General features: G+C 40.1%; 1 protein-coding gene across 7 annotated transcripts in view; it reads left to right on the top strand.

Moving 5' to 3' along the window:
• Window positions 1-27,524, top strand: part of SPECC1 (sperm antigen with calponin homology and coiled-coil domains 1) — a 280,480-nt gene that overhangs the window by 4,421 nt on the left and 248,535 nt on the right. The window contains exon 1 of one of the 7 annotated variants that reach the window (XM_082705728.1): window positions 25,682-25,779. The exons of the other annotated variants lie outside the window; for them this stretch is intronic. The gene's annotated coding sequence lies outside the window, so the exon portion shown is untranslated. Of the gene's footprint in view, window positions 1-25,681; window positions 25,780-27,524 lie in introns of those variants that run through there. 7 annotated transcript variants of the gene reach the window in all.

Genomic DNA, 27,524 nt, shown 5'->3' with positions numbered 1-27,524 from the left:
AATATTAATATTGCTACATCTGCTTTATTTTTTATCTGGCTTATCTTTTCATATTCATTTATTTTCAATTTTCTGTGTTTTAGCTCTTACTCTTACAATTAGCTTATAGCTACATTTTGTTTTATTACTTAACGTTTGTGTTTTTATTTATTTATTATTTTTTTATGTTTGTGTTTTTAAAAAATTATGGCAAAATACACATAATATAAAATTTACTTTAAAATTTATAAGTGTACAGTTCACTAGTATTAAGTATATTCATATTACTGTGCAACCAATCTCTGGAATTTTTTCATCTTGCAGAATTGAAACTCTATACCCATTAAACAACAACTATCCATTCCCTCCTCCCCATTTCCTCCTCCCCCAGCTCCTGGTAACCAGCCCTCTACTTTCTGTCTTTATGAATTTTCCTGTTCTAGGAAACTCATAAAGTACTTTATGTAGTTTTTGTCTTTTTGTGACTTGGTTATTCCACTTAGCGTAATGTCCTCAGGTCACTTGGTGTCATAGCATGTGTCCACATTTTCTTCTTTTTCAGGCTGAATAATACTCCATTGCATATATATACACCACATTTTGCTTATAATTTCATTTCTCAGTTGCTTCCATATTTTAGCTATTGTGAATAATGCTGCAATGAGTATGGGTGTACAGATATGTCTTCAAGACCCCACTCTCCATGCTTTTGGGCATATACCCAGAAGTGGAGTTGTGAGTCATATTGTAATTCTATATTCAACTTTTCAAGACACTGCCGAACTATTTCTCATAGCAACTGCACCATTTTATATTCCCAACCAACAGGGCACAAGGGTTCCAATGTCTCCACATTCTCTCCAACACTTGTTATTTTCTGGGGGTTTTTGATAGCATCTGTCATAATGGGTGTGAAATCTTTGCCTTTCAGTAAGCAGCTTTAACCCATTTATATTTATTTCAATTACTACAAAATATTTCAATTATTTTCAATTATTTCAATTACTTCTTATTTCTATTCAGAAGTTGCTTCCTGCCATCTTATTTTATGTTTTCTATTTCTCCTGTTTATTCCTGCCAGCCACTGACACTTTCTTGCTTTTTGTTGGACTGACCAAGTTTTTCTTATTCTATGTTATTCCTCTCAAGACATGGAAATTACAGATATTATTTCTAGTCTGTGGTAGGTACCTTTAACTTTAGAGGCAATTTTTTTATGGAGGTACAACATTAATGTGTAAAGGTATACCCATGTTAACTGTATAACTCCATGAATTTTGACAGGCTGAATACACATATACTCAGCACTCCAAACAGGAAACCACCTTTCCAACACTCCAGAATTTGCCCTCATGTGGCCCACCACCAAGGATAACCACTAGATTGATTTCTAACACAGTAGATTCATTTTACCTATTTTTGTACTTTATATCAATAGAATCATATAGTTGTACTCTTTTCTATCCAACTTCTTTCCATCAACATTATGGCTGTGTGGTTTGTCTCTCTTTCGGAGGAGTGTAGCTGTGGTTTGTTCACTCTTGTTGCCCTATCTATTCCATTGGGGTGTATATCCACAATGTAGATACCCATTTTACATGATTGATGTTTAAGTTGTTTACAGCTTGGGGCTATCACAAATAGTGCTGCTATGAACATTCTAGTACATGTCTTTTGTGGAATCGATGTCTGCATTTCTGTCGAGTACATATCTAGGAGGGGAGTTGCTTGGTCATGGCATGAGCATGGGGTTTAAGTAAATATTGACAGTTTCCAACAGTGATTGTACTAACTTATGTACCTGAGAAGCATATGGTTCACATCCTTGTCATCTTTTGATAACTTCTTTCTTTTCCATTTTAGTCAGCCTGGTGGGTATCACATTATGGTTTAGATTTGTATTTTCCTGATCATAAATGAAATTTAGCTCTTCTGTTACCCTTAAATTTTCACACGAGTCTAAACATTTTTTTCCACTTGATGTTTAAAGATAATCTGTGTATATGAACTCTTTATGAGTAAAGCAAGAATGAACCTTAACATGACTTTAATTTTGTCTCATATTAAGATCAAATGGGGGCACCTGAGTGGCTCAGTGGGTTAAGCCTCTGCCTCCAGCTCTGGTCATGATCACAGGGTCCTGGGATCAAGACCCACATCGGGCTCTCTGCTCAGCGGGAGCCTGCTTCCTCTTCTCTCTCTGCCTGCCTCTCTGCCTACTTGTGATCTCTGTCGGTCAAATAAATAAATAAAATCTTTTAAAAAAAAAGATCGTATGGGATTTGGGGCTTTTGTATATTATGCATAAGCAGTTATATTTTACTGATTATTTGCTCATCAGTTATCAATTTGGCCAATTATTTGCTCACCACTGGTTCTTTTTTCCTTGTTTTTCTATTTTTTGAATTCCTTATTACTTAAATGAGTCCTTGAGAAATTTTTTTCCCCTGAGATTTTGTGGGTGGTAAACTTTCTGAGCCCTTGCATGTTTAAAATATTTTTTATTTTGCTTTTCTATCTGAGTATACTTGACTGCGGGTAAGATTCTATTCTCTGTATTTTGGGGCACCTGGGTGGCTTAGTCCGGTAAGCATCTGCCTTCAGCTCAGGTCATGATCCCAGGGTCCTGGCATTGAGCCCAGCATTTAGTCTGGCTCCCTGCTCAGTGGGGAGCCTGCTTCTCCTTCTCAGTCTGCCCCTGCCCCCAACTCATGCTCACACGCTCTCTCTGTGGTTCTCAAATAGATAAATGAAATCTTTGAAAAAAAAAAAAACCACCTACATTGGAGAGGTGTCTGTCCATATCTTCTGCCCATTTTTTGATATGATTGTCTGTTTTGTGTGTGTTGAGTTTGAGGAAATTGGAAGGGGAGGTGAACCATGAGAGACTATGGACTCTGAAAAACAATCTGAGGGTTTTGAAGGGGCGGGGGGTGGGAGGTTGGAGTACCAGGCGGTGGGTATTATAGAGGGCACAGATTGCATGGAACACTGGGTGTGGTGTAAAAATAATGAATACTGTTATGCTGAAAATAAATAAAAAATAAATTAAAAAAAAAACCACCTTTACATTTTGAAGATAATTCTTCATTTTCTGCTGGTATCTAGCGTGGTTGATGAGAAGTTTCTGCAGTCTGATTTCTGTTTCTTTATAGTTAACCTGTTTATTCTCTCTGAAGCTTAACCATTTTTTTCTTTTTCCTTGGTGTTCAAAACTTCACTATTTGTCCAGGGGTCATTCTCTTCTGTTCTTCCTGCTCAGTGCTTGGTGGTTCCTTTCTTCCCAAAGATTAATGCACTTCTGTGGCACAGGAGAAATTTCTCTGAGCATTTCTTTACCTCCATTTCTTTATTTTCTTTTTCTGAAATTACTATTAAATAGGTACCAGAATTTCACAATTTGTCTGTCATGTTTCTGGATGTTCTTCTCAGATGATCTGCCTTCTTATCTTTATGAGCCACATTTTGGGAGATTCCTTGCCTTGGACTTTCCTATTAACTAACCCAGTGTTTGACTTTGTCCAGTGTGTTCTCCTGGTCCATCTTTTGTGTGTTTTTCAGTGTTGATTATCATATATTTATTTTTCAAGGTTTCCACCTTATAAAATTTAGCTTTTGGAATAGCTAAGATAATCAGTGTTCAAAAATCATACTGTATTAAAAAGCTATGAGAGAAAGGTCTCCCACCATCCCTTCCCCCATCTGCTCACTTCTCCCTCACCCCCCAAACAAGTAGCCACGTTATTAGTTTCTTATATGTTCATCCAAAGTCTCTTTGTGCAAATACAATTAAATAAGAATCTGATTCTTGGGGCACCACGGTGGCTCAGTGGGTTAAGCATCTGCCTTTGGCTCAGGTCATTATCCCAGGGTCTTGGGATCGATCTCCTCATTGGGCTCAGTGGGGAGCCTGCTTCTCCCCCTCCCACTTCCGTTCCCTCTCTAGCTGTCTCTTTCTATCAAATAAATGAATAAAAAAATTTTTTTTAAAGGAATTCAATTCTTAATCCCTCCTCTTTTTGTTTTGTTTTGTTTTTTTTTTTTGCACATATAATAGCATTATTCCTTTCACCATGCTTTTTTGTTTCACCACCTAGAGATCTTCTCCGCTCAGCTGCATGCTTTCCTCGATAGAGCGTCCCCTCAGATCTTCCCAAGGCCATCTAATAATTTCTTTTATGTGCTTCTATGTGCTCTACTAACTCTCTTTCCCTGGGTACTACTAACTCTTTTTCCCTGGGTATATGTTCTACTGACTTGATGTCCCCATTTTGTGACGTTGAATAAAAACTCAGTGGCTCTTCCTCCGAGGCACATCTTTGAGTTTGTGAATTCCTGTTTTCCTGCCTGTGCTGTTCCCCATAGGCAGCCCCTGGCGACTGTTGAACAGTTCCTCCGAACTCTGCTGAGTGGGGTATATATTTCGGTGGGGAGCATTTGTTGTGGGCTGGAAGGGTCTAGTAGTCAGGGCTGTTCTGGCCACAGTTCCCCAGTCATCCAGTTGTCACATTCCATCCCTGCCCCTCTTTCTGTCCGCAACCTTAGAGCCCCAAGTCCCAGATCAGTTTCCACTGCATGACGGCCCCCTCCCAGACGTGCATGGAGGTGTGATTTGCTCAGGCAATCTGATTCTGAGTACCCTCCACCTTTCAGAAATTTCTTAGACGTTCCAGTTACCCAGTGGCCCTGTTTTTTTTTTTTTTTTTTCCCCAAGGTCTCTTACTGATTTAATATTGTTTAAAAAAGTGTTTTTGCCATTCTGTAGAATTTTAGGCCACCTGGAAAGCAGAAGGATGTGTTTAGTCCATCATCTTAGTACAACCTCCACTATTATCTTTTATTTGGAACCTATCTGTATGTCAGAGGTCTGCAAGACTAGCCCCAGAGTCGGGGATTCGCTAGGTCCGACAGGACTCAGCCTATTGCCATATTCATGGCTGTGGTGTCGTAAACATTGAAAGGACATGAAGCAAAATCAGCCAATGGAAGAGGTACACGGTGCCAAATCCAGAGGACACCAGCTTCCAAGAAGCCTCTCCCAGGGGAGTCACATGTTTGATTTCCCCCAGGATGAGTTGGGACAGCAATGTGTGTAATGCTATCTGCCCGGGAAGCTCACTAGAGACTCAGGGCCTGTAGTTTTTACCAGGGGCTGGTCATGTACACGCCCTCTGCCTAGCACATTCCAATACTTTGGACTCCCAGCGGGAAAGCAGGTGTTCAGCGTAAACCACAGCATTTGTACAAACAGTTTAGGCCAGTGGGACTCTCTTATCAGGTCTGCAAATGTTAGGACCCACACCCCCATCCTCCAAATCCAAGTTCCCTAATGTCAGCCAAGGGCTAACCTTCTAAACAGGGCCTTCTGGAGAATAGTGGTCTCAGCCTATTATGTTAACTGTTTTCTGCAAAGTTTCCCTCCTACTTTCCACAGAAAAAGATGGATACCATACCTGGAAATGGCTTCTCTCTGCCAGATCATCAAGTGTTTTTTGCTCCCTCTCTGAGGAGGGAGCAACATTTTAAAATATTAAGATACAAATGATGGGTAAAGAATTGTTTGCTGACTTTGGAAGAAGCCAGAGCACCTTTGAAAGGATGTCAGTGGTGGAGCATGGGGGTGGGGTGGGGGGGGGCGGCATTCAACTATTTTAAATTCTTTTCTTCCCCTATTGGCCTTTGGTCACTTCAAGATGGCAGGTGCTTATCATCGAACACAGCAATCTGCAGCTTAATATATACCTTCCCCCCAGAATTAGATGGTTTCGTTGCTTCACCCTTTGGGGCTAAGTCTAATCTCCCAGAATATCACGAATTCCCTGAGGACCAGACAGCAACTCCTCTCAGCTACATTAGCTGTGCCTTTTTGTAGGGTGAAATGCATACAGTTGGTGCCTTTTAATGCTTGTTGAAAGAAAAACCACAGGAAAGTAGGAAACCGTATCCACTTCATTCTGTCCCCTGTTTAACATGTGGCTGCTTTTTTGTTCTGTGAAGAGGATGGTGATGGAGAGCACCAAGCTGCCATTAGCTAGCTGCTTGGATTGTCTGTCGAGTTCTGTCTATCTCCCCAGGCAGCAGATGGTATAATTGTATAATTAAAGGTTTTTGTTTGTGAGGTTTTCTGAGGTCACTGAACCTGTGTGGGGGCTTAGATCTCCAAATCACTTTTTTTCTTCCTGACCCTATGGAATGTATCTGTTTTTTTCCTCCCTCTCCCCATGTGTTTGGACCTCAGGTGTGGGGAATGACTAATCATAATCTCATTCTTTTTTTTTTTTTTAAGATTTTATTTATTTATTTGACAGAGAGAAATTACAAGTACACTGAGAGGCAGGCAGAGAGAGAGAGAAGGAAGCAGGCTCCCCGCCGAGCAGAGAGCCCGATGCGGGACTCGATCCCAGGACCCTGAGATCATGACCTGAGCCGAAGGCAGAGGCTTAACCCACTGAGCCACCCAGGTGCCCCCATAATCTCATTCTTGACCCTTTATCATCATTGGTCCACGAAAGCTCCTCTCTCGTCTTGTGGTGTACCTCATGCTTATTCTCCCCCCCCCCATAGCAAACTATTCAGATGCATTGGATATACGCGCTTTTGTTTGTATGTGTACTTAAAAATGCAGACTGTGTGTTATGTGCATGTGTTTTTCATAGCTGTCACTCTCTTTCCCAGTGTTGTCATTCACCACTATGTTTTTATTTTTATTAAGATTTTATTTATTTATTTGACAGAAAGAGATCACAAGTAGGCAGAGAGGCAGGCAGAGAGAGGGGGAAGCAGGCTCCCTGCTGAGCAGAGAGCCTGATGTGGGGCTCGATCTCAGGACCCTGGGATCATGACCTGAGCCGAAGGCAGAGGCTTTAACCCACTGAGCCACCTATGCGCCCCTCACCACTATGTTTTTATATCCTGTCCCTGTTGCTGTGTGATTATCTGGTGTGTTTGCCCACTGCATCTGGGGGTGGACACACAGACATTGATTCCTACCCTGCCACACTTCAAGCAATGCTGAATGGAACTCTTGTCCATGTCCCTGTATGATCCACGTGAGAATCTCTTTGGGATTCAGACCCAGGAGCAGCATTTCCTGGTCATAGTACGTGCCTATGGTTGATAGAACCGAGTACTGCCTGGTCATCTTCAGCGTGTCTATGCCACCTCCCTTTCCCCAGTAGTGCCCAGGACTTTGGTTTTTACCTTTTGATACGTGAATTAACAGAACTTTAATAATCAAGACATTTCACATAAAAATCCATTATCTCCAGTCTCTGTGGAATAAATAGTATTTCTTCGTTGGCTAAAGTCATGGACTGGTAGGATCCTCCTTTAGCTACAACACAAGCTCTCCCCGACCTGGCTGGCCCCACTCATTCTCTTGACCTCCTGGTCCCTGTCGTTGTTTGGATTTATGGCCAGCCCACATGTACGTGAGTTGGTACCTTGGAAATAAACAAACTGGTGCTGACATTTGTGAAGATGTTAGATGAGCATGGTTTGGGGTCGCGTGAACTCCAAGTGGCAAGCACGGCAGTGGTCGCTGTATCTCATGGCGTTGAGTGGGGGTCAGTGAGATAACAGAAAACAGAGGGAATGTGCTCACCCTCTTAGAGCAGTAATAACTCTTTCTTTTCAACCCATTCTGGATTGTTTCTTATTCTGATGCACAAAAAGGCCACAGCTCAGTGGAGTCTACGTATGAGGGGAAACTCTAAACCAGGGATTTGAAAACTTTCTCTGTAAAGAGCCAGATAGGATTTTCAGGGTTATACAGCCTCTCTCGTAACAACTCAGCTCTGCCCTTAGGGCCAAAAGCATCCATAGATGGTAAGTAACGCACTCCGTTCGTTGGGCCCAGACTGTGGTTTGCCAGCTTAATTTTTTCTTGTCTTGTTTCTGAGGCACAAGTTTATAACACTCACTCGATTGCTACATAGCGAGGACCTACTGTGTGCCAGAGCTAAGATTATGGTGTGGGATAAGGTGCAAATCAGTCTTTCAGCTTAATGTCTCGGGGGTGGGGGAGACAGATGAGTGATCAGCCAGCTACCCGAGAAGACAACAGGCCAGGACCAGGCGGGCACAGAACCTGGCGCTGGGGCTTAGGACAGGGCGTATCAGGCATAAGGAGGAGAGATCTAAGATAAAGGGGGAAGTGGAATTAGGTGGGACAGGGGCAAGGGCCCCAAGGGTTTAATTCATTATAACCAGAGGATAAAGATCAGGGTTTTGTGGTTCAAGGAAGGAGGGAGTCAGGATTGATGTAGCAGGGGTCCCAAGCAGCCAAAAAGTGGATAGCAGGAATGACAAGAAAGAGATTGAGTTAAATAAACACCCACAGGCAGAATCACAAATGCTTAAATGATTAAAGGTTAGTGATGACAATCCCCACTGCTATTAAAATATGTCAGGATGGGGCGCCGGGGTGGCTCAGTGGGTTAAGCCTCTGCCTCCGGCTTAGGTCATGATTTCAGGGTTCTGGGATCAAGTCCCACATCAGGCTCTCTGCTCGGCAGGGAGCCTGCTTCCCCTATCTCTCTGCCTACTTGTGATCTCTCTCTGTGTGTCAAATAAATAAATAGAAATCTTTAAAATAAAATATGTCAGGAAATATGAAAACATAGAAAGCTCTCCAAATAATTTCACAAAGTGAAAGTAACCCTGACAGAGAACAAGGGAAGCCCACAAAAGTAAACTTAGACCAAAGGTCACGTGTGGTGTATATGCACATTTCCTAGGTAAAATGGCAATTGGGGCACCTGGGGGGCTCAGTTGGTTAAGGGTCTGACTCTTGTTCTCAGCTCAGGTCTTGATCAGGGAGGTAAGTTCAAGCCCTGTGCTGGGACTCCATGCTGGCATGGAGCCTATGTAAAAAAAAAAAAAAAAGAAAGAAAAAAAGAAAAGGCAAAATGGATTCAGCAGAATTAAAAAAGTAATACATTTTGCCCAAGTAGTTTTTTTGTTTGTTTGTTTGTTTTTCCTAAGTAGCTCCATGTCCAGTGCAGAGCCCAACACAGGGCTCAAACTCATGACTGTGAGATCAAGACCTCAGCCAAGAACAAGAAACAGATGCTCAGCTGACCAAGCCACCCAGGGGCCTTTTGGCCAAATTGTTTTTATTATAGGAATTCAGGAATGATTTGATACAAGGACATATGTCTGTTTAATACATTGTGTAAATAATAAAAGGGAAAGCTATATAATCCTGTTAAGAGGTACACTTAATAGAATTTGACTTTGAATCTTGTCATTGCTTGAAAAGCTTTTGTGTCCCCTGCCTTCAACGTGTGCAGTCTTCCTTGCGGGGCTGACCTTCTCACCTTTTTATTTCTCTGGCAAATCCTTGCCCAATAATTGTATGATTTTTCATTCATCACGTTTGTTGCAAATCTTCTCTTGTATACCCTGCGTGGCATAAGTTACCCTCTACTCTCCAGTGCAGTAAGGCTCCATCTGTATCTCTGTCCCTGTATTTCAATGGTCATTCTCAGTTTCTCTTTGTACTTGGTTGATTTCCTTCTGTAGGAACCAGGTGCCATGTTAGGCACTGGAGATACAGAGACAGATCAGACATTGCCCAGTTATCTGCCTCCTTACCGTCAGACTCAGTCTCTACCCTTTTCCTGTTCTCTCTGTTGGAGAGAGCTCTGTTGGAGGGAGCTGATTCTGCCAACTTCACTTTGAAGATTCCTTTGTGAAATGCCAATGGATAAGGGTGGCTAGGAAAAGGCACTTGTGGGAGATTGGAAAGTAAGAGGAAGGGAAAAGTGAGGGGATTTCTCTCCCTGTTTTCTGCTTTGAACAGTATCTCTGGATGGTTCTACCTCCAGCTGAGTGACACTGGCCTCTGGTGATACCACCTTCTTCCTTTTCCCTCTAGCTCAACATTCCACCATCCCATTTGGCTGTCTCGCCCTTCCTCAAACCTTGTAACTACTTCCCATATTAAATTCTCGCCATTGAACTACCTCTTTTGAATTCTAGTTTCTTGATTGGACCCTACCTGGTGTAGACAAGAACGCTATTTCTGTGTGCCCACAGTCTTATGGAACAAACAGACATTAAAGCAACTGTAATTGGGCGCCTGGGTGGCTCAGTGGCTTAAGCCTCTGCTTTTAGCTCAGGTCATGATCTCAGGGTCCTGGGATCGAGTCCCTCAACGGGCTCTCTGCTTGGTGGGAAGTCTGCTTCCTCCTCTCTCTCTCTCTGCCTGCCTCTCTGCCTACTTGTGATCTCTCTCTGTCAAAAAAATAAATGAAATCTTTAAAAATAAAACAAACAAACAAACAAAAAAAAAAAACAACTGTAATTATTTTTCTGTTCAATGCTCCTTCTTTCCTTCTTCTGGAAGTAGTCTTAACTTTGGGCACAAGGATTGGCCATGACCCAGATTGAGACAATCATAGAACTTCATACATACTCTCTGTTCACAAAGACTTTTCCAGGGATGACTGTGTCATCCATACCAGGTTAATCACTTTTCTTCGGATAGTTCAAAATGGAGCCGGTGTGTAAGAGGGCCCCTTTGTTCTCAGGAGTTATAGGGATGCATGAACTCCACAGGAGCTTGGCCCTTGTTTTGCTTAATGTATGTCTCCAGTGTACAGTAAGTGCCCAATAAATATAATTTCGTAAAATCCAAAATAGTAGCAATTTTATTATTTTTTTATTTTTTTAAAAAAGATTTTATTCATTTATTTGAGAGAGAGAGAGAGGTCACAAGTAGGCAGAGAGATGAAAGCAGGCTCCCCACTGAGCAGAGAGCCCGATGCGGGCCTCGATCCCAAGACCCTGAGATCATGACCTGAACCGAAGGCAGAGGCTTAACCCACTGAGCCACCCAGGCGCCCAATAGTAGCAATTTTAAAACAATTATTTTGTGTTCCACTGAAAAAGAAAAAATAAATACTGTCAATTAAACCAGGATATGATACTTATTAGGTATATTTAAAAATTTTTAGACTTCCTGGGCGCCTGGGTGGCTCAGTGGGTTAAGCCGCTGCCTTCAGCTCAGGTCATGATCTCAGGGTCCTGGGATCAAGTCCCGCATCGGGCTCTCTGCTCAGCAGGGAGCCTGCTTCCCTCTCTCTCTCTCTGCCTGCCTCTCCGTCTACTTGTGATTTCTCTCTGTCAAATAAATAAATAAAATCTTTTAAAAAAAAACAAATTTTTAGACTTCCTGAGAGATCTTTTAGAATGTTTAGACATCTGTGTCTGTCATATTCCGTTCTTGCACATGTGCACAAAGGAAAATATAAGTGTGATACATTGGTTGAGGTATTTCTAGAACTTCCTCACATTCAGAGTGTCTCTCTTTCTCTCTCTCTCTCTTCTTAAGATTTATTTATTTGTTTGAGAGAGAGAGAGAGAGAGTGAGAACATGGGGAGGGGGAGAGGGGGAGAGAGAGGGAAGCTTTAGCAGATTCTGCTTTAAGCATGGACCCCAACTTGGGGCCTGATTCCCAAGACCCTGAGATCACAACCTGAGCCAAAACCAAGAGTTGGGTGCTTAACCAACTGAGCCACCCAGGCACCCCCAGAGTGTCTCTTTTGAATCACTTTTTTACCCAGGTCATTTATGTCCATGATTTGTTTCACAGATAATGTCCCCTCTGCCATCAAGTGCACCGGTAATGTGTTGGTTGTGAAAGTGTTCCTCACTCCTCTCCAGGATTTCATTCTGAGCTTGTGACATCTGTTCTGAAAATTTGATGCTGACATTTCCCTTGCACTTAACTGAAGGTATCGACCAGAAGGTGTCGATTAAGCAATCAGGACTCACATCCCTTCTTTGAACATCCTTGCTTAGTTTGTAGGTTGAAATATTGCAGGACTGCAGTTTCCCATGAGGCCCCCTAGGATGAAAATGAAGTCACCATGCTTTTGGGTGAGCTGCTGCTGCTGCTTCTCGATTTCCTCCTCCCTCCTCTTTCATCCTCTTCTTCTTCTTCTTCCTTCAATATTTTATTTATTTATCTGAGAAACAGAGAGGGAGAAAGAGAGAACACAGTGGGAGACAGTCAGAGGGAGAGGGAGCCCAATGCAGGGCTTAATCCCAGGACCCCGAGATCATGACCTGAGCCAAAGGCAGACGCTTAACCAGTGCCCTTGGTGAGCTTACTAGTTAACTGCCCGATTTCGCACACATCCAGACATTGGCGTTGGCAGCCAATGGCAACTGTGAGAGGTATGCTGACTTCAGGAACATTAAAATGCGTGTCCTAGAATTGGTGGACTGTGGTATTTGTGACATTAATTCACTACATGAATCTCGTGCTGCCTGAACCCCTAACTCCCACCGAGAGGATGAAGGTAACACGCCAAAAGGCATGGAGAGTGGATGTTCCCAGATTCCTTTGTTCCACAGGCCCCAACCACCTCTGCGCTTTCCATGGCTTATTTATGGAAGATGATGATTCCTCCTCCCATCTCTTTTTGTTCATATTGGCTTAATGTCACTGGCAACCTAGAGAATCATGACTAATATAGAAGCTTATAAAATTATTATAAACAATGTGGTATGTACAGAAATTAGAAGTACATACAAAGCTCAGAGGTAGCACCAAGGAGAGAGGATAACCATCAGAGGGTCCCTGACATGCAGAGGTATTTACGCTTCTGCAACCTCGACATTCCCAGGTGAGGCGAGACCCCCTTCTTAGATGCCTCTCAAGGACCTTATACTTGTGTTCACTTCAAATCACTTGTTCCTGACCTGCCTTTCCCGCCACTCTGTTTCCTAAGATGGGAATCAAAGACCCAGTAGATAATCATTGAACAAATGAATGAATGACTTTGGAGGAATGAAGAGAAATTGCTCACATACAAGGGTGGGAATGGTGCTCTAGGAAGAGAAACCAGAAAGACCGGTGGGAAACAGACATGGAAAAGCAAGATGTATCTGGAGACTACATGTAGTGTGAAATGCTGGGAGGGGAAACTCAGAGCTGGGGTGGTAGGAGATGAGGCCGGAGGGACAGGTGAGGTCTAGAGGATGGGCTAAATGCATCATGGGAAGATACTTGGACTTTCTTCCTTAGGCAGTGGGAACCATTGAAGTATTAAAGTTTTTTTTTTTAATGTGGTAAAATAGACTTGACATTTACCACCTTAACTATTTTCAGTGTATATAGTTAAGTGGCATTAAATACATTCAAACCATTGTGCAACCATCTCCACCATCCACCTCCAGAACTTTTCCATCTCCCAGACGGAGACTGTCCCCGTTCAACATTGACTCCCCATTCCCTCTCCCCAGCCCCCTGGCAGCCACCTTTCTGCTGACTGTCTCTGTGAATTTTAATTATTCCAGATACCTCATTATAAACCACTGAAGTATTTTTAATATAGGGTTTAAATGGATTTGCATTTTAGCATGTTCATGCTGGCAGTTTTTTTAGCGGATGGATGAGAGGTGGAAGAGGCTGGGTGTAGGAAATCCAGTTAGCAACCAAGGCTTTGGCAGTAGGGATGACAAAAAAGGAAAGGATGTACCACTCAGGGCATAGAAACCTCAGGGGCCTGGGTGTGGAGGTAAAGGACAGAGAGAGAAAGAGAGAGAGAGAGGAACTGGTTTTGACACCACTTTTCTCTGGCCTGGGTGATACCAACTACGATAGGGAATCTGAGAGGAACTCCGGGTTTGAGTGGGTAGCCGAGGCATGGATACCCTGCCTGTATCCCTTTCCCCTCATCTGTGACGCTGACCTGCCTTCCCAGTGTTAGCACCTGCATTTTTTTGCCAGAGAGTTTTCAGGTGCCCACTTTGCAACCCACAGCACCAGAGTGAAACTGCTGGGAAATCCACACCCTTCTAACTCCCCAGAAGCCTTCAACCAAGGATAACAGCGTATGACTACAGCAGCTCCCTGCTCCTCCAGTGGGATAGCGCTGCTGGGTCTATGTTATATGCTGGGTCCCAGAGTTCCCCAGTGGGATCAAGTTTTATGTGCCCTCCGTTGTAACTTTCTTGATGAAACATGCTTTCATTCCATGCTTCCCCTTCTTACTCCTCTGCTCAAGGCTTCTCATGTCAGTTTGCTCTCAAATAAACAGTTTGCTCTCAAATCTTTACCTTAAGGAGGTAGATTTGAGGGAACCCAAACTATGACAGAGTCTGCAGAAAATGATCCATTAAGTGTGGCAGCCACACGGATGTGTGTGTTATGAAGTTGGAAATCTAGGTGTCTGGTTTATGGTAGATATGGATTTGGGGGGACAAGTCTGTTCTTGTGGAAGTTAAAACCATGAGAGTAGGCAAGATTGCCTGGAAGAGGTAGACTAGAGAGGAGAACTGAAGCTAGACTCCTGGGAAGCTCCAGCCTTTAAAAGTAAGAACAAGAAGAGGATTCTGAGGGACTGGACTGGGTCAGCCAGGATAGAAGGGAACCAGTGGAAAAGACAGGAAGGAGCTCAAGTGGAGGGGAGGGCAGGGAAGGTAGGAGCAGGCTGGCCTCGAACCAGGAGCTCTCTATTATTTCTCCCAGAGTAGCGGCCCAGGAGCAAGGATGGTAATCAAAGATTATTTTGTTTTGTTTCCCTCTTTTTTTTTTTTTTTAAAGATTTTATTTATTTATGAGAGAGAGCGAGAGTGAGCACAGGCAGACAGAGTGGAAGGCAGAGTCAGAGGGAGAAGCAGGCTCCCCGCGGAGCAAGGAGCCCGATGTGGGACTCGAGCCCAGGACGCTGGGATCATGACCTGAGCCAAAGGCAGCTGCTTAACCCACTGAGCCACCCAGGTGTCCCTGTTTTGTTTCCCTCTGATAGAGGATGCATAGTTAGCCACTGTCGGGATTGACTACAGACCGATTTGTGACATGGGTGGTTTCTCATTTGTGAGCTTCCCAAATTCAGTCTTCTGGCTTCTTCATGCTTTGACAAGAGAAGCAACATTCCCTTTCTGGAGACCAACAACCACAGTGTTCTGCATGTCCTAGGGGAGGCCAAACCCAGGTTTCTGTCAGAGCCTAGGCGGACAGTCTCCCATTCTCTCCAGTTCCCACCTTCTGGTAAACAAAGTCTTCTTCATGGTACTTTAGTTTCCCCTTAATGTGAATGGAATCATACAACATGTGGTATTTTGTGACTCACTTCTCTCACTTGCCATAATGTCTTCAAGGTTCGCGTTGCAGCGAGTAGCAGTATGTCATTCCTCCTATGGGAAAATAGAATTCTAGTGTATGGATATGCCACTCGTTCATCCATTCATCATTTGACAGGCATTTGAATTGTTACCATCTTTGCTATTATAAATGATGCTGCTTACTGTGCCTACTTACTTTTTCACCAATTCTTATGGTTTCATGTGTTTTCATTTGGGGGGTATATACCTACCTAGGAGTGGAATTCCTGGGTCATCTTGGTAATTCCATGTTTAATCATTTGAGGAGCTGCCAGATTGTTTTACAAAGTGGCTGCACCATTTTAAATTCTCCGCAGCAATGAATGAAGGTTCTGATGTTCCCATATCCTTGTCAACATTTGTTATTATCTGACTTTTTAATTCTAGCTTAGGAGGGGTGAATCTCATTGTGGCTTTGGGTTATATTTCTCTGCTGATGACTAGTGATGTTGAGTATCTTTTCATGTCTTCATTGGCCATTTATTTATCTTCTTAGAGAAAGATGTATTCAAGTCTTTAGCTCACTTTAAAATTGAGTTGTTCTTGCGGTTGTTGTTGAGGTTGTTTATATAATTCTGGATATTAAATCCTTATCAGTACATGATTTGCAGGTGGTTTTTCCCATTCTTTTTTTTTTTTTTAAGATTATTTATTTATTTATTTGACAGAGAGAAAGATCACAAGTAGGCAGAGAGGCAGGCAGAGAGAGAGAGAGGAGGAAGCAGGCTCCCTGCTGAGCAGAGAGCCTGATGCGGGGCTCGATCCCAGGACCCTGAGATCCTGACCTGAGCCGAAGGCAGTGGCTTAACCCACTGAGCCACCCAGGTGCCCGGTTTTTCCCATTCTTTTTTTTTTTTTTTTAAAGATTTTATTCATTTATTTGACAGAGAGAGAGATTACAAGTAGGCAGAGAGGCAGGCAGAGAGAGAGAGGAGGAAGCAGGCTCCCTGCTGAGCAGAGAGCCTGATGCGGGACTCGATCCCAGGACCCTGAGATCATGACCTGAGCTGAAGGCAGCGGCTTAACCCACTGAGCCACCCAGGCTCCCGGTTTTTCCCATTCTTGATGGTGTTCTTTTAAACAGAGAAATGTTTAATTGTGGTGCAGTTCTATTTATCTTTATTTTTGTTGTGATTTTGGGAAGAATTCTTTATCAAGTCTAAGGTCATTAGGATTCACCTCTGTATTTTCTTCTAAGAGATTTATAGATTTAGTGCTTCTTCAAAATTGAGGTGTAATTGATGTATAGCATTATATTAGTTTCAGGTGTACAAAGCATTTACTTGATATATATATATATTTATATATTGCAAAATACAGTTTTAGCTCTTAAATGTTTGATCCAATTTGAATTAGCTTTTGCATATATATGAGATAAGGGTACAACTTTCTTTTGTTTGTGTTTATCTGGTTGTCCCAGCACCATTTGTTGAAAACACTATTCTTTCCCTGTTGAATAGTCTTGTCACCCTTTCTGAAATTTAGTTCACCACAGATGTTTGGGTTTATTTTTTTACTCTCAATTTGGTTCTAATGCTTTATATGTCCATCCTTGCACCAGTACCACACCATCTTGATTAATGTTGCTGTATAGTAAGTTTTGAAATTGGGAATTGTGAGTCTTTATTTTTATTTCTCAAGACTCTTTTGGCAGTTCTGGGCCTTGCAATTCCATATGGATTTTTTAATATCATTATCAATTTCCACAAAGAATCAACTGAGATTTTGATAGGATTATGTTGAATTATGTATCAGTTTGGAGAGTACTGCCATTTTGACATTAAGTCTTCCAATCCATCAACACAGAATGTTTCCCCATTTATTTATTCTTAATTTCTTTCAACAATGTTTTGTAATTTTCAGGGTAAAAGTTTGGCATTTTTCAGGTTAAATGAAGTATTTTATTATTTTTGATGTTATTGTAAATGAAATTGTTTACTTAATTTCATTTTTGGATTGTTTGTTGCAAATATATAGCAATACAATACATTTTTGTATATATGTCTTGATCCTGCAACCTGGCTAAAGTTTATGAGTTCTGATAGTTTTTCAGTAGGTTATAGGGTTTCCTAAATACGGGACCATGTAATCTGTGAATATAGTAGTCTTATCTCTTCTTTTCCAGTGTGGGTGCTTTTTCTTGCCTAATTGCCCTTACCAGGAGCTCCAGACATCTTTGCCTTTTTCCTGGTCTTAGGAGGGAAGCATCTAATCTTTCACTATTAGCTGTGGATTTTTAGTAGATGACTTTTATCAGCTTGAGAATGTTTGCTTCTAGTTTGTTGAATGTTTTTATCAGGAAAGAGTTTGGATTTTGTTAAATGCTTTTTCTGTATCTATTGAAATGACCATGTGATTTTACAATGTCTTGTATTGAAATGATTGATTTTTGGATATTAAACCAACCTTGCATTCCTAGGGTAAAACCATTTGGTCAATGGTATATAGCTTTTGTGGGTTGTTGTTGTTGTTATTGTTTTATGTTGTTGGATTTGGTTTACTAGTATTTTCTTAAGGATTTTCATATGTCCATATTCAGAAAAGCTACTGATTTGTAGTTTGTTTTTTTTTTCCTGATGTCTTTATCTGGTTTTGATATTAGGATAATATTGGTCTCATAAGATGAGTTGGGAAACTTTCCTTTCTCCTCTATTTTTGGGAACAGTCTGTGAAGAATTGATACTGAATATTCCTCTTTAAATGTTTAGTACAGGGCACCTGGGTGGCTCAGTTGGTTAAGCATCTGCCTTCAGCCCAGGTCATGATCCCAGAGTCTGGGGATCAAGCCTCGTATTGGGCTCCCTGATCAATGGGGAGCCTACTTCTCCCTCTCCCTCTCCCTCTGCTGCTCCGCCTGCTTCTGTTCTTTCATGATCTCTGTCAAATAAATAAAATCTCTAAAAAACATTTAGTACAATTCAGCAGTGAACTCTGGGGCTGGCTTTTCTTTGTGGATAAATTTCTATTACTAATTCAGTCTTTTCACTTGTCATAGCTCTGTTCAGAATGTTTTATTCTTGAGTCAGTTTTGGTAGTTGGTATGTTTCCAAGAACTTTTCCATTTCACTTTAAGTTATCTAATTTGTTGGCATGGATTTGTTCACAGTATTGTTTTATAATTCTTTTTATTTCTGTAAAGTTGGTACTAATATCCCCTCTTTCATTTCTGATTCTAGTAATTTCAATTGTCTCTTATATTTTCTTGGCCAACCTAACTAAAGGTTTGTCAATTTTGTTGATCTCTTCAAAGAAGCAGATTTTGGTTTTATTTATCTTCTCTATTGTTTTTCTATTCCCTATTTCATTATTTTTTGCTCTGACCTATTATTTACTTCCTTCTGCGTGCATTAGGTTTAGTTTACTTCTCTTTTTCTAGTGTTTTAAAGTGAAAGGTTAAGTTATTGATTTGAGATTTTTTTCTTTTTAACTGTAGACATGCTAGCAATAGTGACTCCATCTTTGGCCTTCCACCTTGTTCATGTTCACTCAATGACCTCTCCTGGGGCTATCTCTCTCTTGGAGATTAATATCTATATACTTTAGAAATTCCCACAAAGTCTGGGATGCGGGAGTCTTAATTTGTCCCTCCTCAAGTTTGTTAGAGATAAAATAGTCTCTCCCCTTCCTGATGCATAGGTGGTACCACGAGGTCTAGTTAAATGTTCGATGTTAATTCAGTGCATACAAACCCTTTGAAATGCATGGGAACCCTTTGATCTCACTACAGTGACCTTCTGTACACCCCCTCACTCCATAAAATCTGTGGATGAAGGTCCGGACTCTGTAGAGAATGGCTGCACAGCTGACTGGAACCTCGTCTGCCCAATCCTTCCCGTGTGAATAAAACTCTATGTAAACTGTATGGAGTCACCTTTTTTGTTTTTAGTCTCAAAATGCCTTCTCAGTTTGGGGGATACTTACTGTCTCTTCCCTACCTTTTAACATTAACATAGGTATCTACCACTGTGAATTTTCCTCTAAGCACTGCTGCACTGCTAGAGAGGTGTTCCATAAGTTTTGGTATATTAATTCTTCATTTTCATTCATCTTAAAGTATTTTGGATTTCTCTTTTAATTTCTTCTCTGACCCATTGTTATTTTGGAGTATGTTGTTTAATCTTTACATATTTGTGAGTTTCACAAATGTTTTTCTGCTGTTGATTTCTAATTACATCCCATTTTGGTTAGGCAACATTCTTTGCATTATTTTTGTCCCTTTAAATTGATTGAGGTTTGTTTTATGGCCAGGCACATGGTATGTTATTGAGAATGTTCTGTGTGCACTTGAGAAGAATGTATATACTGTTGTGTTGGGTTGCATGTTCTACAGATCTAGTGTTCTGACTGGCCTAGAGTATTTTTCAGATCTATTTCCTTGTTGAGATAATGTATAGTTCTGTCTATTATAGAAAGTGGGTATTAAAGTCCTTAGCTACTACTGTTGAATTGTCCTTTCTCCCTTCATTTCTGTCACTTTTTGCTTTATATATTTTGGTGCTCTACTAAGTGCATATATACTTGTTATATCTTCTGATGACATGACCTTTTTATCATGATGTCCTTATCTCTAGTAACATTTTCTTTAAAGATTTTATTTATTTATTTGACAGAGTGAAATCACAAGTAAGCAGAGAGGCAGGCAGAGAGAGAGAGAGGAGGAAGCAAGCTCCCTGCCAAGCAGAGAGCCCGATGTGGGACTCAATCCCAGGACCCTGAGATCATGACATGAGCTGAAGGCAGAGGCTTAACCCACTGAGCCACCCAGGCACCCTCTAGTAACCTTTTAAAAAAAGATTTTATTTATCCATTTGAGATAGAGCAAGAGTGAGAGAGAAAGAGCACAGACAGGGGGAGCAGAAGGCAGAGGGAGAAGCAGACTCTCTACCGAGCGAGGAGTCCAACATGGGGCTCGATTCCAGGACTCTAAGATCATGACCTGGACTGAAGGCAGAAGCTCAACAGATTGAGCCACCCAGGTGCCCCTTTCTAGTAAAATTTTTTTTAAAGATTTTATTTATTTGATATAGAGAGAGAATGAGAGAGCATGAGAGGAGAGAGGTCAGCAGGAGAAGAAGACTTCCCACCAAGCAGGGAGTCTAATGTGGGACTTGATTCCAGGACTCTAAGATCATAACCTGAGCCAAAGGCAGTCAGTTAACCAACTGAGCCACCCAGGTGCCCTAGTAAAATTTATATTTCAAAGTCTATTACATCTGATATTACTATAGGCACCGGAACTCTCTTGTGGTTGCTATTTGCATGATACTTTTTTTTTTCATTCACTTATTTCAATCCATTACTATTTTGTATCTAAATTATACTTCCTGGACAGCAAATGGCCAGATTATGTGTATATTTATCCAGTCTGACAAACTGTGCCATTTTATTGGAATGTTTAATTCATTCGCATTTAGTATTATTAGATTTATATTTGCCATTTTACTTTTGGTTTTCTGTGTGTCTTATCTTTTTTTGTTCCTCTTATTCCTCTCACTGCTTTCTTTTGCATTAAGTGAGTGATTTCTAGTGTTAATATTTTAATGGGTTGGCTGGTACATTGGAGATCTTGAGATGAATCATCCTGGATTAATTAGGGTGGTCCCTAAATGCAACGATTAAAGTCATTGTAAGAAAAGTATATGCAGAGACACACAGAAAGAAGGCCATGTGAAGACAGAGGCAGAGATGCAAGTACAAGCCAAGAATGTGTGTGATAACTGGGAACCACAAGAAGCTGGAAGAGGCAAGGAAGGACTCTTTCTGAGAAACTTCAGAGAGAACATGTCCTGCTGACACCTTGATTTCAGACTTTTATCCTTTTTATTTATAAAAAATAAAGTTTATATTAAAACTTTTAAAATTTATTTTAAATTTTAAAATAAAATTTATTTTATTCCCTCCAGAAGAGGGAAAGAATACAATTCTGTTGTTTTAAGCCACTCTATTTGTGGTTATCTGTTACTGTGGCTCTAGGAAATACAGACCTTTTATTTTCTTTAACGACTTTTTTTACTTTATCTCTTTTCATTATATTCTGATAACTTATCAGAATTTACTTCAGATTTATACTTAATTCCAATGAAATACAGAAATGTTACCTCTATATAGCTCTATTCTCATTTTTTACTTTTTGTTATATTATTGTTACCGTATTATACCTGTTAATATTACAAACTTAAGCATACGTTGTTATAATTATTACCTTAGCCAACTGTAGTAACTTCCTTAACTCAGTATAGCTTTACTCCAATCCAGCTGTTTTGTTCAATTGTTGGTAGATATATTACACATATATTTCTATACATTATATGTCCAACAATATACTCTATGGATCATATTTTATATAATTGCTTAAGATTTTATTTATTCATTTGAGAGGTAGAGAGAGACTGCACAAGAAATGGGGGGGAGGGAGAAGCAAACTCCCCACTGATCTGGGAGCCCGATGACATGGGGTTCAATCCCAGGACCTGGAGATCATGACCTGAGCTGAAGGCAGATGCTTAACATTTGAGCCACCCAGGCACACCTATATAATTGTTTTTTAAATCCAGAGAAGAAAGGAGAAAAGCATACATTTTTGCTCTTATTTATAATTACTTAATTACCTTTATGTGCTCTTTGATTTTTTTTTTTTTTTTTAAAGATTTTATTTATTTATTTGACAGAGAGAAATCACAAGTAGATGGAGAGGCAGGCAGAGAGAGAGAGAGGGAAGCAGGCTCTCTGCTGAGCAGAGAGCCCGATGCGGGACTCGATCCCAGGACTCTGAGATCATGACCTGAGCCGAAAGCAGCGGCTTAACCCACTGAGCCACCCAGGCGCCCTATGTGCTCTTTGATTTTTTTAAAATATTTTATTTATTTATTTGACAGACAGATCACAAGTAGGCAGAGAGGCAGGCAGAGAGAGAGGGGGAAGCAGGCTCCCTGCCGAGCAGAGAGCCCGATGCAGGGCTCGATCCCAGGACCCTGGGATCATGACCTGAGCTGAAGGCAGAGGCTTTAACCCACTGAGTCACCCAGGTGCCCCTGCTTTTTGATTTTTGTGTGTGTGTGGATTTGAATTACCTTTTGGGCTCATGTGCTTTCACTGAGAAGAACTTACACTGGTATTTCTTGTAAGGCAGGTATACTAGCAACAAATTCTCTCAGTTTTTGTTTATTTGGGAAAGTCTTTATATCACTTTTATTTTTCCCCCAATTTTTTTTATTGCAGTGAAATACACATAACAAAATTTACCATTGTATCCATTTTTAGGTGTACAGTTTAATGATATTAAGTATGTTAACGATGTTGTATGGCCACCATCATCAGTCTTCAGCATTCTCCATCATGAAAAACTGAAATTCTATACCCACTAAACACTAACTCTCCATCCTCACCTTCCCCCAGCCCCTGGCAACCACCACTCTAGTTATCCCCTATAAAGTATATTATACAGTATTTGTCATTTTGTATTTAGCTTATTTCACCTTACATACTGTTTTCATATTGTAGCATGTGACTTTCCTTTCCTTTCTTTATAAGTCTGAATAATATTACACTTATGTATACATTACATTTTGTTCATCCATTCATCTGACATTTGAGTTCCTTGCACTTTTAGGCTACTGTGAATAATGTTGCTATGAACACAAATATACAAATATCACTTCAAAATCATGTTTTCCTTTCTTATGGGAATATACCCTTTTCACCGTCACTTTGAAAGATAACTTTGCTGGCTATAGGATTCCTGGCTGATAGTTTTGTTTTGTTTTGTTTTGTTTCCCTTGAGTACTTTGAATATGCTATCCCATTGCCGCCTGGCTTTCATTGTTTCCGATGAGATGTCAGCTGTTAGTCTTATTATGGTTCTGTTGTAAATGCTAAGTTGTTTTTCTCTTCCTGCTTTCAAGATTTTTCCTCCTTGTTTTTTGATTTTTAGCATTTCTACTAGAATGTGCCTGTTTGTGGATCGATTTGAGTTTATCCTGCTTGCAATTCACTGAGCTTCCCTAATGTAGACGTTATTGTTTTCTAATAATTTTGGAAAGTTTTCAGCCATTATTTCTTCAGATTTGTTTCCCTCTTTTCTCCCTCTTACTGTGGATTATCTTAAACAGTTTTTTAGAATTCTATTTTGATCTTTCTAATTTTTTAAAAAAGATTTTTATTTATTTGACAGACAGAGATTACATGTAGTCAGAGAGGCAGGCGGGGTTGGGGGGAAGCAGGCTCCCTGCTGAGCAGAGATCCCGATGCAGGGCTTGATCCCAGACCCTGAGATCAAGACCTGAACTGAAGGCAGAGGCTTTAACCCGCTGAGCCACCCAGGCACCCCTCTAAATTGTTTTGATTGTAGCTTTTTACATATTGTTAGTGGCCTTCTAAGTATTACATTATACATATTATTTATCACAGTCTGCTGGCATGGATATTTTACCACTTGGAGCAAAGTGCGGAAGTCTTACCTCTCTTTACTCTCCTCACTTATAATTTTTTACCTACATTCAGAACCACATCAGACAGGATTATAATTTTTGTTTCAACCATCAAACATAATTTAGAAGTCTTAAGAGGAGACAAATAGTATTATAATTACATTCATTTTTATTATTTATTCCTGATGCTCCTAGATTCCTTCTTTTATCATTTCTTTTCTGTTGAGAGAACTTCCTTTAGCTGTTCTTTTGGGATAAGTCTACTAGCAACAAACTCTCTTATTTTTTTTTTTTATCTGAGAATATTTTGATTTCCCTTTGATTCATAAGGGATATTTTCTCTGGATACAGGATGCTGGGTTGACAGTTCTTTTCTTTCAGTGCCTGAAAAATGTATTACTTCCTCTGGCCACATGGTTTCTGGTGAGGAATCTGCTGCCATTTGAATTGTTTTCCCAACAGGAAAATGTCATTTCTCTCGCAGCTTTCAAGTTTTTTTGTTTTTTAGAATTTTGACTATGGCATGTTTTGATGTAGATTTCTTTGGGATTCTCAGTCTGCAGTTCATCTTTTTGAATCTGTACATTAATCTTTTGCTGAATTCAGAAAGTTTTCAGCTATTTTTTTTTCTACTACTTTTCCAGCTTCCTCCATCTTTGTCTCTTTCCTGGACCCTGTTGACTTAAGTGTTAGATCTCTTATTATAATCTCATAGGTGTTTGAAGCTCTGTTCTTTGATTTCTACTGTTTTATATTCATGTTATTTCTTCTGACTGGAGTAGAGCATTTATTGTCTGAATGTCCTTTCCTGGTCCTTTGACAGCAGGCTTTTATGTTTGTGCCCTGTAGTATTTCCAGGTTGACCACTTCTTCACCTCCCAATCTGGTATATATGAGGCAAAAAGAAAACTCAAGCAACTTGCCACTGTGTTGTTCCTGAGTCCCAAGTTCCTTAAACAGTTTGTCTTTTCCTTTCCACCTTTCAGAACCTTCTTATATTAATTTTCCATCTCATGTCTAGGGATTTTAGTTGTACTTGTAGAAAGAATAAGGAAAAATACATCTATTCCATTTCCCAGAAGCTTAAGTCCGCACCTTTTTTTTTTAATGTTAGTTTTACATTTTATGAAAATAAATTTTTTATGAAGATGAATTTTGTTTTAAGAGGCAAGTTGTCCAATAATGTACCCCACATTCTGAATTTGTCTAATTAATCAAACAGTTTCAACAAGAAGGCTACCTAGGTGATATGTTGTGTCTCATCACATCACCTTAGAAGGCATGTAGGGTCAAGTTCCCCACCAGGTAGTCATAGTAAGCTTGGTCACTCTTGTCTTCCTTTTTGTCATTGATAATTTGTGGAGCGAAACTTTGTGAATATCTTCCCCAGCAACCTTCTACTCAATGATTTTAGCATGTTTTGGTGACTATATAAGATGTACAAAATGGTGGGACTGTCATTTCCTTTGTTTATTATCTCTATTATTCTGTAAAGAAGAACTTTATTTTTCTGTGCTTTTCTTCTTCTTTTAGTATCAATATTTTATTTAGTGTTTTCTAGTTCATTAATGTCATTATTTTTTTATTTTCCTGGGATTATCCCTAATGAGTCAAATTGGGCTCCTTCAGGTTCATTACCATTGTCCATTTAACATAGTCCCATTAGTCTTTGGGAATCTCCTTGATTTCTGGGCACCACAGGATATCCCAGTTTCATCTCATTAATTCCATGCTTCACATTTGGAACCAGCTGTTTCTCCAAGGATCCCTGCTTCCTTTTAGTAGGAATGATATTTAGAAATACACATAAATTCTAAGGGACGAGAGTGGGAAGATAATGTACTGAATTAAAGTAGTAATTCATAGTCCTAACTGCACCTATTTTCTTGGTGATTTTGGTCTTCATTAAAAGCTAGGAAAGTAGAATTTTAGTACGATAGTGATTTGTGAGCTATGTCTCCCCAACAAGCCTGGACTTCTTGGGGATCAGGTGAGTGTCTTTGCAATTTTTATATTCATAGTGGTTAGCACAGTTTCTGGAACAACAACAACAAAACGGCACCTAATAAATTTTTGGACTTAAATTTTGCTAACTAAATTCATAAACTATTCATCTTATAATTAAAATATTTTTCTCATTTTCTGACTTTTGCAGAGAAATAGTAAAGGATATGGAAAGAAGTTGCAGTGAGAACGTTCATTGGCTGTGGGCAAATTATTAAATGTTTCAGAACTAGTTTCTCTTGCTGAATGGTGAGTGTTTTATTGGCTTCAGCATACTAAAAAGGCTATAACAAGATCTGAGGCTGTTCCACTAGGTAATAGTAAGGCGGTGGGACATGACTCATGTTGAATGATTGTTGAAGGTGACTTTCAAAGCTTTATAGCTTGCCCTAGAGATGAATAGTATACAACTGGTATTCAGCCTTTATATAGGAGACCTAAGCTGTTTTTTTTCCCCTGACTGACATTCCTGCTTTATTGCTTTATTACTTTTAAGTCAGTTGCTCAATCTCTTTTTCTCATTCTCACCTGGAAGTGTGTGACAGTATCCTAAACAAGTTGAATTAAGACATAATGAGAGAAACCATATAAAATCCTTTGATATGTAATAATTAAATGAAATCTGTATTATAAGCACAGAACTTAGTCATTATAAGTAGCAACAAAGGAAGCCTAATGTCATATTCTAGGGTTTGTTTTTATTCAGAGAAGTTGTAGTATGGCATTTTAACAAGAGCTTCAAATGAAAGGGTGGTTGCAGCCTGAGTCAAGCTTTTAGACTATAGTGATAATGGGACTGAAAATTTAGTTGTTTCAGTTTACTTTAGCAGAAGGCACAGATAAGGTGAATTTATTTATAACCTGCTTTTGGATGTAAGGAACAGGACCTAAAAGGAAAGGCCACAATATTTTTTATAGATTTATTTATTTATGTATTTGACCTAGAGATAGAGAGGGAGCACAAGTAGGCAGAGCAGCAGGCAGAGGGAGAGGGAGAAGCAGGCTCTCCATTGAACAGGGAGCCCGATGTGGGGCTCAATCCCAGAACCCCTGGATCATGACCTGAGCTAAAGGCAGCCGCCTAACCAACTGAGCCACCCAGGTGTCCCAGGAAAGACTACAATATTAAACACCATATATATTAAGTAAAGGAAGGGGGTGTGTGTGTGTGTGTGTGTGTGTGTGTGTGTGTGTGTTTTGTTTGTTTTTAAAGATTTTATTTATTTGTTTGACAGAGATCACAAGTAGGCAGGGAAGCAGGCAGAGAGAGAAGAGGAAGCAGGCTCCCTGCTGAGCAGAGAGCCCGATACAGGGCTCCATTCCAGGACTCTGGGTTCGTGACCTGAGCCAAAGGCAGAAGCTTTAACCCACTGAGCCACCCAGGTGCCCTGTGTGTGTTGTTTTTAATGATTAGGAAGAAAACTTTGTTCCTTCACCATTGGTAAAGTTAGAGGAACACCTTTTTTTTGGTGCATCTTAAATATCAAAATACAAGAAAAGCTGAGGCTCCTTTGCACTGATCAGTTTAAAGAAATGTTTTGTTTTTTTGAATTTAATTTTTTTTCAATAAGTAATTCTCGCTTGGCATGAGAATTGTAAACAATATAGATATATAACTTGGTAAAAGTTATATTATCTCAATATATTATCTCAGTATATCTCAATATTCTCCCAAATGTTTTGTTTCTTTTCTTCCAGATATTTTCCGTATATGCAGAATATAAAATATATATTTGTTTTTAGAAATCTGCTCATACGGAGGCTGGGGGGGGGGAAAGAAAGAAATCTGCTCATACTAACACAATCTTGTACTTGGTTTTGTTTTCACATAACGCACATCTTTGTATGTCAATATGTAGACATCTTTATCATTCTTTTAAAAAATTTTTGCTTTAATTTTTTATTTTTATTTTTAATGTGTACAATTTAATGAGTTCTTTTAGATTCTGAACACTAACTAACCACTTTATCCAGAATAATCAAATCAAGTCTTA

Source organism: Mustela nivalis (genome assembly GCF_964662115.1).
Source record: "Mustela nivalis genome assembly, chromosome: 17".
NCBI lineage: Eukaryota > Metazoa > Chordata > Mammalia > Carnivora > Mustelidae > Mustela > Mustela nivalis.
This window is presented reverse-complemented; position numbering and strand designations above follow the sequence as displayed.